Consider the following 14,625-nt stretch of genomic DNA (forward strand, 5'->3'; position numbering starts at 1 on the left):
TTTAGATGAAGAGGCAGGGTATGGAGGCAGTGCAGCTTGTTGAAGGAGAAAACAGAATGAGAAAGGGGCAAGAATTTTGGGGAAATTAGCATGGCTTGTTCAGAAGACTGTGAGGAAAAGACTAACCTGATAGAGCAAACAGTTTGCCTATTCATTCTTTAAACTTTTTCAAAAGCTAGATACTTTGTCAGAGAGTAATGAGAGATAAGTGGTAAATATTTCAAACTAGTTATGAAGGGCCTTCAATTCCTAGTAGAAGGTATCTATTTAGTGTATATAATACTGTATTCCCACTGTACAGTGTTGCTTATATGTATTCTTCCTTTCCCTCTCCCACACATATTATTTATTATACGTTAGGCTAGATTACATGCCCATATTATCCAGCTCTCTGCCTGTTTCCCTTTGCTCTTCCCCTTCAGTCCTTGTCTGTCAACTGTTCCTTTGTTAAATAATGGAGTTAAGAACTGACAGGGAATTAGAAAACCAATAATTTAATTGATAATGAAATTCAAAACAAAAGATGATTACAATAGGCAAACCTCTTACAAGCCTAAGGAAAGAAAGAGAAAGAATAATATATAGTGTTAGGATTGATGAAGACAATAAAACCACAGATTTAGAGGGCATAAAAATATTAGTAAAATATTTGATATATTTATATAAATATTTTATATACCTTTAAGCAAATCCTTTAGATATTTCTTATCTAAAGAAATAAAATATAAATTATCAAAATGAAACTCAAGAAGGATTAGAAGACCTGAACAGAATGATAACAATGGATGAAGTTTAAAAAGTTGTTAATAATCAAGTGGTCAAGGTTAACATTAACAATAATGTCATGTTGTAGAGTGTACCCCCTGATATGACTTGATCAGAAGGGCACCACATCTATGTGGTGTTCTTCCTCCAAAACAATAATTCCAAAATATATCAGACAAACCCAAAATGCAGGACATTCTACAAAATACCTAATACTTTTCAACACTGTCAAGTTTTGGGGGGCGGGGAGGAGAAAAGACTGAGAAACTGTCCTGGTTTAGAGGAGAATAAGAACAGATTTATATAGTCCATCTGGAAAGGCTTGTTAAAAAAGAATGTAAAAATAAGATTGATTAGATATGAAACTTATTAATGTTCTCTAGAGTTATAAAACCATAACCTCTAGGTTTATATTTTCTCCAGGACAGATATCTAAATTTAATATGGAACTTAACAATGTCTGGGTTCTAATCAAATAGTAAATAGCAATGTCAAATACAGGTATATTCTTCTAAAGAGCCCTTTAGGTAGGCTTGTTTAAGCAGTTCTTCAGTATGACATTGAAAGATGTGCTATACTCTTTTCCTTTTCCAGGACTTGGATAAATTTTTTTAACACATCTTTGGTAGACTTCGTAAACCAAGTTAAAAGACAAAAAAGTTGATATCATCAATCAAAGATCACCTAGAAATTAATAATAAAATCCAATAGAAAAATGGTTAAAGAATACAAAGTGTTAGTTCACTGAAGAAGAAGTATATATTGCCAGTAACTATGATACACTGCTCCCAATCAGTCATGATTTTTAAAATGTAAATTAAAATAAAAATGAATGAGGATTTGGGCTATCAGATTGGCCAAATTATAAAAGGTCTATAGTTAAGTGTTAGAGAGTGTGTAGGCATCTTCACACATTGTTGATGAGATTCTAATTTTTTACAACAAGGATGTTCATTGGTGTTTTTTGTAATAGCAAAATATTGAAAACTGACTGGATAGTCTTGGGGTTAGGTAAATACACCGTGTTTTTTGATGAAAAAGAATGAGGTAGATTATTATAGTGTTGCATAATAGAGAGCTTTCAAGATGCGATCTTCACCTTCAGTAGGGAAAACAGGGATGGGTTTCAAAAGTTGAGTCAGGTGGTTGTAGTGGCAAGACTAGGTAGGGAGGGGTGAAACCAAATGTAACGAGGTGCTCATATGGTGACTCACGAAAGGAGTCAAGTTTTGACTAGCTGCTGGCAAAAAGCAGAAGAAAATGTGTAGCCAAGTTGCATGTGTGTACGTGTACACATTTCTAAGTTTACCTATTAATGTAATAAACATGTTTAATAACTAAGGCTACTCTGTATGAAAATAAATTATCATATGCATACAAAGTAAAGCCTGAAAATAATGTGCAAGTGTATAGGTGTGAAAGACTGACTTAGATTCCTGTGCTTGTGGCAACTTCCATGATTCCATCTTCATTCCCAATATAAAATGCATTGGTTATAGATTAAAAAATCATAAAATAGAATTTTCTCACATTACTCAACATTGTGTATAAACTGACAGTATCTAATAACTCAGAGACAGGTTTCTCCTATGAGGAAGATCAAATACATTTCAGTAAAGATTTGTGGCATCTAATTTCTCTTTGACTGTTTTAGGATCTTAGCCAAATACTGCACAATTAAGGGTGTTGAGCAAGTGAGGTGTTGGAAAATTCTCATGGTACAAATATTAAGCAGATTTTCAGGACCTGCCTTGGGTTTTAGTTCTACAGATGTCTTCCCACTGCCTTCTTGCCTCCATGGTTTCCAGTAAGAAATCAACAGTTAATCTCATTGAGACCACATTGTATGTGACGTGATGTGTCTCTCTTGCAGTTTTTAAAATTCTTTGTCTTTGGGATTCTATGGTTTGATTATAATGTGGCACAGTGTGGGTCTATTCGGGTTTAACCTGTTTGGAGTTTGTTGAGCATCATAGATGTGTGCATTCATGTGTTTCATTCAGTTTGGGAAGTTTTTAGCCATTATTTCTTTGAATATTCTTTCTGATCCTCTCTCTTCTCCTTCTGGGATTCCCACAATGTATATATTGGCATGCTTGATGGTGTCCCACAGGTTCCTCAGGCTTTGTTCACCTTTCTTTATTGTTTCTGCCCCTCAGACTAAATGATTTTGATTGTCTTTTCTTCAGGTTCACTGATTCTTTCTTCTGCCAGCTCCAGTCTGCCAACTGGTATGCAAATAAACTGATTTTCCCCTATCTTGGTCACTGTTCTAGTTTGCTAATGCTGCCAGAATGCAAAACACCAGAAATGGATTGGCTTTTATAAAAGAGGTTTATTTGGTTACACAGTTACAGTCTTAAGGCCATAAAGTGTCCAAGGTAACACATCAACAATTGGGTACCTTCACTGGAGGATGGCCAGTGGTGTCCAGAAAACCTCTGTTAGCTGGGAAGGCACGTGGCTGGCGTCTGCTCCAAGTTCTGGTTTCAAAATGGCTTTCTCCCAGGACGTTCCTCTCTAGGCTGCAGTTCCTCAAAAATGTCACTCTTAGCTGCACTTGGGGGTATTTGTCTTCTCTCAGCTTCTCCAGAGCAAGAGTCTGCTTTCAACGGCCGTCTTCAAACTGTCTCTCATCTGCAGCTCCTGTGCTTTTTTCAAAGTGTCCGTCTTGGCTGTAGCTCCTCTTCAAAACATCGCTCACAGCTGCACTGAGTTCCCTTTGCCTGTCAGCTCATTTATATGGCCCTCTGATCAAGGCCCACCCTAAATAGGTGGGGCCACGCCTCCACGGAAATATCCAATCAGAGTCATCACCCACAGCTGGGTGGGGCACATCTCCAAAGAAACACTCAAAGAAATCTAATCGAAACTGATAACGTCTGCCCACACAAGATTACATCAAAGATAATGGCATTTGGGGGACACAATACCTTCAGACTGGCACAGTCACATATCAGAATCACATGTGTAACTTGTTTAAAAAATATTGTTAATGAGTCCCAACTGCCCGGACATTTGGGTTTATGTGGTTTGGGATGGGGCACTGGCATTGAAATTTTTAAAAAGCCTTCCAGGTGATTTTACAGTACAATGAACCTGAACCATTAAAATAAATTTAAGAACATAAGGATTTGTAAGGCCAACTACTAGATAGGTGATTTTACATGATCTTGTAAATAATTTCATTCCAGGGGATTAAATATTCTTTGATTGACATACTGATAAACTCTAATTACTTGGCAACCATTTATTAGTCAGCTATCAGAATTGAAATCTAAGAACTCTTTTCATAGAAAATTGAAGAAATATGTAAAAATAAACATAAAAAATAAAGCTCTCTCTCTCTCTCTGTCTCTCTCTCTGTCTCTCTCTTTTTACTGCTTCAGTCAACTAAAGGGAAACTTTGGTGAGTCTCAGGGCCATGGGGCTTGGGAAGGAGGCTACCCTGCTGGAGGCCAAGGAGCCAGCCATGAAAAGGGGTCCTTATTTGACCTTCGTTGGGCACAGGTTGTTGGTGTTGCTGCACTTCTTGTGGGCAGTTGACAGCATGAGGGTGCAGGTGAGCATAACACTTGAAGCAGATCATCTCAGTTGTAGTTCTGGGTGAGTTGGTTGAGGGGATGATGCCACCTTGGAGGCAGAGCACTAGGTGCAGGGTGAACTCTTTCTGGATGTTGTAGTTTGAGGCTGTTTGCCTCAAAAATCAGACCCTGCTGGTCAGGTGGGATGCCCTCCTTGTCTTGGATCTTGGCCTTGACATTCTCGATAGTGTTGCTGGGCCCAACCTGGAAGGTGATAGTCTTTGCTGTCAGGGCCTTCACAAATATCTGCATCTCTCTGTCCTCTCAGCCATCTTGTTGAAGAGAAAGAGTAACGTTCTCTTACAGGTGATTTTTGCCATTGCATATAAGGTAACAGCGCATCACTTAGGTAAGATCTATCTTTAACTTTGAAGTAGCCTACATACAGTTAAATGAACATTTATTTAGCCTAAACTTTTGGCTTATTTGAAAGACTAAGTGCATTTCAGCTAGAATTTTGCTTGTTGTTGCTCATACCTGCATCTTTTTCATCTGTACATATCCAAATTCTCTCTTTCTGGATTTTTCTAAATGAAATCTGTCTCTAGTTTGTGATTGCTACTAATATTTACACATGAAAAATAATAAATGATAAATATATTTGATGCAGAAGACAAGAGGATAAAGGAATCCTGAGAATTTTTGTTGTTATGGGGTTTTAGAAAATATGGCACAACTCAGGGACCTATTGATTAGGTTGGAATCTTTTGCATATGGTCACCCAGTTTCTACATTACCATTGGTTGAGGAGACTGTTCTTTCCCAATTGAGGGACGTAGCACCTTGTTGAAAATCCATAGGCCAATACATTGATGACACATGTATTCAATAAATACATTAATTTATAGTATAACTACCGCTTTAATTTTATGACTCTGGAATTTCCACATTAAATATATGAGAATATAAAACTATTCCTTTAAAACATTGTTCAGCACTGAGCATTGCAAAATATCAGCTGGCAGGATATTAACTTGGAACAGCAGGCTGTTCTTTTTTTAGTAGCCTTTTTCCTGCAGATGTGACTTTAACAGAGGAAGATGCTATTTTTTGTTTGTTTGTGTTCCAGCAGGTAATCAACAGTAGAAGGACAATAGTCATTTGTTAAATGAACTTTGGTTAATTTAGATAGAGAAGATGTACAATTGTTTTAAAATGTTTGCAATTTCTAGTGCTCTTATAATATTATTTGTGTTTTTGAATAAATAAAATTTTTGTGTTTTTACTCAAGGGAAAAAATTTTAGAAATGAATTTTAAATTGTTCAATTATAACATCTCTGATTTTTTGAGGGGGAACAGATACATTTAGTTTTTCTTCTAAAATGGGAGATGGAAAATGGATGTTAACATTTCTTATATCCTTATCATATGACATTAGAAAAACAGGACATAGGGTACAACCAAACATTATGTTTTACAGAGCTTAACAAATGCCTTATAAATGCTTTCTCCTTTATATATGTTAGAAATTATACTTCTGATCACATTTTTAGGTTTGATTCCAAGCCAGAATTAACTTTCTTTAAGCTCAGTTAGGTAATATTTAAAAATATATATTTATAAAGATTAATATGTTGGTGAATGGAAATTTGACTCTGACTTACCCTCATATGTGTAGTATACTTCTTATTCTTGTCCTGTCTAACAGTGATTTTTTTGCATTTTTCCTTTGTTGTACTCACTCAAATAATCTGGAATGCAAAAAGAACTTCCGGGAAGGACATAAGTATTACTTTAAAAATGTACAAATAGGAAGACAGTCATCAGTCAGTGGCTAAGGATAGCTGAATTCAGTTTTGCTCATGTTTAAATTGTCTAATGTCCTGTCTTTCAGTGAGATCAACATTTGGCATTCAGTATTTGGAATTGTGGGTGAGGTGAAAGGAAAGGTGAATTCTAATAATGAATCAAGGCAGGAACTGAAGGAGGCTTTGTTTGTTTCTTTAACTTGTTTTGTAATAAGATCAGTTGTTTCAGTGAATAACTAAAATGTAGTGACATGAGGAATTGCACGTTGCTTGTGAGATGCAGAACGACATTATAAGAACTGCCAAAATTCTTTTCATTTATCATGAATTCCAGAAAGAGCACTTTTGACCAGAAGCATCACATTCCTTTTTTTTTTTTTTTTAAATAACTAAACACTGCTCATTCTTTAGGGAATACAGCATTCCAGCTTTATGCAGAATCCCAAATGGAACCACATTGCATGACTGTAATCAGAAAAAAAAATGTGTAAATAAGGCTGCTTTACCAAGGTCAAATACAATTTTGTGCCTCTGAACAAGCCCATAACTAACCTTTCTCCCTGTCCGCCTCCCGATAATCACCCTAATTTGTATTGGAACTTTACTTCAAAGTTCATATACTTTCAGTGTAATTGAGAAAGATGAATGTCAGTGGGTTAACATGCAAGAAACAGAAGTATGTAATGAGCCCTGTTTGTGATTTTACTGTGTGTGTATTAAGTTATAAAACAAAATTGAACTTGGAGTTTGATTACATATCTTTCATTTATCTCCTTACTTCATGTGTCAACACTGTGTTGAAGGGAAAGGATCACTAAATTGGGTTTCAAATATGCTGAACTATTTAGCTTTTTGGTCTGTGCACTTCATTTAGTTTCTCTGAGATTTAGTTTCCTATCTTTAAAATCCTCTTTTCTTTCTAATATAACTTCTCTCCTTTAATAGAGGAGAACAAGATGGATGATATTTTCCATATTCTCAAGACTCTTTTAAGATGTAAGTTAGAAAAAAGTAATAGTTTAGAAGCAAAGAAATAGATAAGTGCCATTTTGGTAACTTATTATAATAGTGTCTCTAGCTACAATAGATGTTCAAAATGAAGTAGTTTAGGACTTGAGTTGGGCCTGAAGGATGTGTTGTGTTTTTTAGTTAGGAAGGAGGACCTGAGAACTGAACATACCAAGGCAGGTTTGAAAGACAGAAGGAGACTTACTTAAAGTAAGCAGAGATCTTGGGGAGAAGTAGGGAAATGGGAATTAATATTGCATATTATATGGAGTCAGATAATGGAGGATCTTGAAGTTGTGTAAAGAAGTTATATTTGAATTAGGCAATAAAGAGCCATTATAGATTCTTGAACAGGAGAGTAGCATGACAAAAGTGGTGTTTTAGGAATTTAATCTATCAGTGCTTCCCTGAAGGTTTGGAAGAGGATATCTGAGTTTTTCATGATGCATAAGTTTATTACTTTGTGTTTCGAAGCAAACAGATTCACAGTATAATCTTTTTAAAAATACAAGTAGAGATTCAAATTTGAATTAATGTTCAATTATATTTGGTGCTTCAAATGCTAATACCTCAACTGAAGTGGTATTCATATGAACCGATACTTTTCTGCATCATTAACAGAAGGTTTCTTTTGACAGTTGGAAGATGCGTCTTCATTTTAGAAACACTAAGTGTGAAAAATTTGTCTTAGAATTGAGGATATATGGTGTTTGAGAATACCTATAACAGTGCTATGTGCCTAGTAGATTAGACACATCTACTAGATTGTGTCAATTAGTATTATATACCAATTATAAAAGCAGTAAAAAAAAAGGGGGAGGAGAATGGCAGGATTTAATATTCAGAATTAGCAGAAAACAAAAAAAGAGTAGTTACCAATAAGAGAAAATCAGATATGTGTACCACTTAGGGCTAGTAAGTGAGAGTGTAGTGTATTTATGCCTATGCCCATGAGCTAACAGCTTTGAACCTCAGATATTTATGTCTAAAATGGGGGTAGTAATCCTTGCCCTGTCTTCTTCTCACTGTTGTTGTGGGGAACAAATGAGAGATACCATGTTTTCAATTTATATAAAGGATTATATAAACTCTAAAGCACTACACACGTATATTTATTATTACTATCACTACACCTTCTAAAAATACATGGCAATATATTGCAATCCTGTCTACCATAATTTTTAGAAAAGAACAGAATTGTTAGTAGTTGGGATACCAGTATATGTACCTGGTTTGATGGAATATATTGTGATTTCAGGGAAAACCATCTAAAAGAATATTCTGTACATTTGTTCACTAAAGTCAGCAATTTCTTTAACAATGAAAAAGTCATCCATCTCATAATCAGTAAGAATGGCGTAAAATAAAGAGAAATTTCTGTTTGTGTAAATAGTGTGCCGATGAACCCATTTTCTGTCTGCCTTGCCTGAAATCATTGAAATCCCTTGGGGCCTGGCAGAAGCAAATGCACAAAAACCTGTGCAGTAGGTGTATTTCCAAAGCTCAGGGTACACAAGGCTCTAACAGAATAGAACAACCTATGCTGAAGGTTATAGGCAGTATAGACCACAAGAGGAAAGAAACCACCATGCAGGAGAATGAGCAGAAGAACAAGCAAGACAATAAGCATAACAAGAACTGGAGATAATAGAAAAATCTCAGAGACAGTATAAAACAAATTTCTTTAAAACGTTTAGAGATAAAAGAAGGAATAGTAACCATAATGGAAAACATATGCAATATGCAAAGTGAAAAAGGAAGATATGAAAAAGATCATACAATACATAGAAATAAAAATAATACATAATTGAAATTAAATGTATGTGGATAGATATATGTTTCCATTCAGAAAACTTTGAGTTCTTTCTCTGTGCCTTAACGTAATTTTTAATGCAATTTTCTTGAGCATGTTCACATACCATACAATCCATTCAAAGTATGCAATCAGTGGCTCACAGTATCATCAAATAGTTGTGTATTCATCACCACAATCAATTTTAGGAATATCCCTTATTTTTTTGTTCTTTTTTTATTGTGAACTTTAACATATATACATAACAGTGGTAGTTTTCCAAATATGGTTTCATAAGTAATTAGAAAGCAAATGTAAAAGAATGTCATGGGTCACAGTTCCACAACTTCAGCTATTTCCATTATTATAAAATGTAACATACATACAGAAAGGTGTTAACTTTTGATGCACAGCTCAACAATTAGTAATATAGGTAATTTCAAAAATTGTAATGGGTGATAGTTCACAGTTTCAGTTCTTTCCTTGTTATGCAATATAGGGTACATACAGAAAGGTGAAGACTTTCAAAGCACAATTCAATGAGTAGCTATAGAGCAAATTTCAAAGAATGTTATATATTACAGTTCCACCAGGTCATTTACCTCCTTCCAGCTATTCTAACACCCCAGCATCTACAAAAAATATATATTTATATATATTTATATAAAGTTTTGTATTCATAGACCTTTGTTTAAAAGTATCTTGTTGTTACCCCTTCTCACTTAATCTCTTTCTTCATCTTCAGGGGTGTCTAGGCAGTGACCACCCTAACTTGCTTAACATAATTTTTACTATGTTAAACAGCAGAGTATAATCATTTGAAGAGGGAATTAGTTAATTAGAAGAGGGATATGAGGATGACACCTAGAACACAAAGATGAAAAGAGAAAGATAAAAGATAAGAGATGTTAAGAACATGGAAACAGAATGAGAGTGTCCAACTTATGTCTAATAGGAGTTTCAAAAACATACAATATAGAGATTGGACAAGAAACAATATCTAAAAAAAGATAATGGCAAAATTTTCCAAAAGTAAAGAGAAACAGGGAATCTCAGATTGAAGAAGCTAGATGCCAAGAAGCAAGAAGATTCCAAACAAGGTGCATAAAAATAAAAACATTTAATAATAATAGCTAATATTTATTAAGTACTAATGCCAAGCATACTGTAAGTACTTTACATATATTATCTCATTTAATCCCTTCAATAATCCTTTGTTGGGGTACTATTTTTATTCCTATTTCAAAATTCAGGAAGCTGAGGTCCAGAGATATTATACAAGTTACCTAAGACCACACAGCTAGTTAATGGTGGAGCCAGTATTTGTACTTGGCTAATCCCCTAGCAAAATTGATCAAGAAACAAGAGAAGTAGCATACACTAACAATATTTAGGATGCAAAGGCACATGTTAAAGTTTAAAAAATTATAATGGTAACTTTAAATAGCTTCATTCTAAAAATAGGACAGCTTAGAATCAATTTAGAATTTTATTTATTTATTTATTTATTTATTTATTTATTTAACCACTGGCAGGTTAGCATTTTATTGAGACCAACGACATCTTTAACCATGAAAGACCACTCTATTGACAGCTACCAAAGTTGACAATGAATTCCAACTACCAAAGTTGAATTAAAAATTTAGAAATGGAAAATCTGAAAAAACTTTAACTATTAAAGAAATATTCATTTAAAACTGCACATGAGAAAAACAGTCTCAGTTACTGTCACACTTGTAAATGTCAGAATTTCTAATAATAAATCACTTCTGTCTTACATGAAATGTTCCAGAAAACAAAAAACTGAACACTTTTCTTCAGTAACACTCATTACCTCTTTAGTTATGTCTCACTGTTCCACAAGAATGTAATCTTCATGAGGACAAGGGCCATCTCTTTGTATTTGCCAACTGCATCTTTAACACTTAGTAAAGTACCTGTCATGTGGTAGGCTATCAATAAATATTTTAAAATTTTAAAAATATTTAGAAATCTCTCAAAATTATATTCTCCTTAATTCCTATAGAGATATATCAGATGATGCATTTGGTTATATTTTGATATTTTATGATTTCTTCTCTAAAGTAATTTATTTCATGAGGTTTTAATAAAAATATATATGATTTACAAGGTGTACCATTTAAAACATCAGATTAGGGAATGATCTCTGTTGACCACAACCGTGTTTTGTTACTTTAAAAAGTACTTTGGTTGAGTAAAAGAAAACAAAAATTCTTCATTTTTGGTCTCCATCATGAGTACACAAATTTAGTGCACTTTTTACCTATTTATTCTCAGTCTGTTTTCAGCATACTTAGTAGGTGTTCATTTTATTTATTTATTATTATTATTTTTTTTTTGGTTTATAGAAAGCTTTTATTTAAAAAAAATAATGAAATGGCTTTATTTTTAGAACAGTTTTAAGTTTATCAAGTACTGAGCAGATAGTACAGAGACTTTCTATATTACCCCCTCTCTGGCCTCAGAATTCCCCCTATTTTAGCATCTTTCATCAGTGTGGCATATTTGTTAAAATTGAGGAACAAACACTGATAAACATTATTATTAAGTAAAGTCCGTAGTTTACAATAATAAGTTTTGACAAATGCTTAATTTTATATAACTACCATTACAATATCATATGTAATGCTTCCACTGCACTAAAAATCCTCTAGGATAGACCTATTCATCCCTCCCTTTCTTCCTCTAAACTCTTGGAAACAAATGATCTTTTTTTCTCTCTCTCTAGTTTTGCCTTTTTCTGAATGTGATTTAATTGTAATCAAATAGTAAGTGGCCTTTTGAGACTGGCCTCTTTCATTTACCTGTATGAATTTGTTTCCTTCCTGTTTTTTCTCTTTGTTTGTTTTAGGTTTGATAGTTAATTTCTTTTTTTTTTTTCATTATGGACCTTTTATTTTATTTTTATTTTTTTAATCTTCATTTTATTGAGATATATTCACATACCACACATCATACAAAACAAATCGTACTTTCGATTGTTTACAGTACCATTACATAGTGGTACATTCGTCACCCAGATCAATCCCTGACACCTTCATTAGCACACACACAAAAATAACAAGAATAATAATTAGAGTGAAAAAGAGCAATTGAAGTAAAAAAGAACACTGGGTACCTTTGTCTGTTTGTTTCCTTCCCGTATTTTTCTACTCATCCATCCATAAACTAGACAAAGTGGAGTGTGGTCCTTATGGCTTTCCCAATCCCATTGTCACCCCTCATAAGCTACAATTTTATACAACTGTCTTCGAGATTCGTGGGTTCTGGGTTGTAGTTTGATAGTTTCAGGTATCCATCACCAGCTACCCCAATTCTTTAGAACCTAAAAAGGGTTGTCTGAAGTGTGCATAAGAGTGCCCACCAGAGTGACCTCTCGGCTCCTTTTGGAATCTCTCTGCCACTGAAGCTTATTTCATTTCCTTTCACATCCCCCTTTTGGTCAAGAAGATGTTCTCCGTCCCACGATGCCAGGTCTACATTCCTCCCCGGGAGTCATATTCCACGTTGCCAGGGAGATTCACTCCCCTGGGTGTCTGATCCCACGTAGCGGGGAGGGCAGTGATTTCACCTTTCAAGTTGGCTTAGGTAGAGAGAGAGGGCCACATCTGAGCAACAAAGAGGCATTCGGGAGGAGGCTCTTAGGCACAACCATAGGGAGGCCTAGCCTCTCCTTTGCAGCAACCGTCTTCCCAAGGGTAAAACCTGTGGTAGAGGGCTCAACCCATCAAACCACCAGTCCCCTATGTCTGTGGTCATGTTAGCAACCATGGAGGTGGGGTAGGCGAATACCCCTGCATTCTCCACAGGCTCCTCAAGGGGGCACTACATCTTTTTTTTTTTCCTTGTTTTTCTTCTTCTTTTTTTTTTTTAACTTTCCCTTCTTTTTTAAATCAACTGTATGAAAAAAAAGCTAAAAAGAAAACAAACATACAATAAAAGAACATTTCAAAGAGACCATAACAAGGGAGTAAGAAAAAGACAACTAACGTAAGATAACTGCTTAACTTCCAACATGTTCCTACTTTACCCCAAGAAAGTTACCTAATATAGCAACATTTCTGTGAACTTGCTCCTACTATATCCATCAGAAATTAACAGACCATAGTCATTCCTGGGCATCCCCAGAACGTTAAATAGCTTATCTGTTCTTCTTGGATTATTGTTCCCCCTTCCTTAATTGCTCTCTATTGCTAGTTCCCCTACATTCTACATTATAAATCATTTGTTTTACATTTTTCAAACTTCACATTAGTGGTAGCATATAATATTTCTCTTTTTGTGCCTGGCTTATTTCGCTCAGCATTATGTCTTCAAGGTTCATCCGTGTTGTCATATGTTTCATGAGATCGTTCCTTCTTATTGCCGCGTAGTATTCCATCGTGTGTATATACCACATTTTATTTATCCACTCATCTGTTGAAGGACATTTGGGTTGTTTCCATCTCTTGGCAATTGTGAATAATGCTGCTATGAACATTGGCGTGCAGATATCTGTTCGTGTCACTGCTTTCCGATCTTCCGGGTATATACCGAGAAGTGCAATCGCTGGATCGAATGGTAACTCTATATCTAGTTTTCTAAGGAACTGCCAGACTGACTTCCAGAGTGGCTGAACCATTATACAGTCCCACCAACAATGAATAAGAGTTCCAATTTCTCCACATCCCCTCCAGCATTTGTAGTTTCCTGTTTGTTTAATGGCAGCCATTCTAACCGGTGTTAGATGGTATCTCATTGTGGTCTTAATTTGCATCTCTCTAATAGCTAGTGAAGCTGAACATTTTTTCATGTGTTTCTTGGCCATTTGTATTTCCTCTTCAGAGAACTGTCTTTTCATATCTTTTGCCCATTTTATAATTGGGCCGACTGTACTATTGTCATTGAGTTGTAGGATTTCTTTATATATGCAAGATATCAGTCTTTTGTCAGATACATGGTTTCCAAAAATTTTTTCCCATTGAGTTGGCTGCCTCTTTACCTTTTTGAGAAATTCCTTTGAGGTGCAGAAACTTCTAAGCTTGAGGAGTTCCCATTTATCTATTTTCTCTTTTGTTGCTTGTGCTTTGGGTGTAAAGTCTAGGAAGTGGCCGCCTAATACAAGGTCTTGAAGATGTTTTCCTACATTATCTTCTAGGAGTTTTATGGTACTTTCTTTTATATTGAGATCTTTGGTCCATTTTGAGTTAATTTTTGTGTAGGGTGTGAGGTAGGGGTCCTCTTTCATTCTTTTGGATATGGATATCCAACTCTCCCAGCCCCATTTGTTGAAATGACCATTATGACTCAGTTCAGTGACTTTGGGGGCCTTATCAAAGATCAGTCGGCCATAGATCTGAGGGTCTATCTCTGAATTCTCAATTCGATTCCATTGATCCATATGTCTGTCTTTGTGCCAGTACCATGCTGTTTTGGCAACTGTGGCTTTATAATAAGCTTCAAAGTCAGGGAGTGTAAGTCCTCCCACTTCGTTTTTCTTTTTTAAAGTGTCTTTAGCAATTCAAGGCATCTTCCCTTTCCAAATAAATTTGATAACTAGCTTTTCCAAGTCTGCAAAGTAGGTTGTTGGAATTTTGATTGGGATTGCATTGAATCTGTAGATGAGTTTGGGTAGAATTGACATCTTAAGGACATTTAGTCTTCCTATCCATGAACATGGAATATTTTTCCATCTTTTAAGGTCCCCTTCTATTTCTTTTAGTACAG

At 35.1% G+C, this 14,625-nt stretch overlaps 1 protein-coding gene and 1 pseudogene across 2 annotated transcripts in view; one reads left to right on the forward strand and one right to left on the reverse strand.

Annotated features, from left to right (window-relative positions):
* The window catches only part of SBF2 (SET binding factor 2), a 696,898-nt gene that overhangs the window by 238,247 nt on the left and 444,026 nt on the right, over positions 1–14,625 (forward strand). The gene's annotated exons all lie outside the window — the stretch shown is intronic.
* On the reverse strand, positions 4,252–4,601 carry LOC119537510 (annotated as a pseudogene).

Source organism: Choloepus didactylus, chromosome 6, assembly GCF_015220235.1.
Source record: "Choloepus didactylus isolate mChoDid1 chromosome 6, mChoDid1.pri, whole genome shotgun sequence".
Taxonomy (NCBI): domain Eukaryota; kingdom Metazoa; phylum Chordata; class Mammalia; order Pilosa; family Megalonychidae; genus Choloepus; species Choloepus didactylus.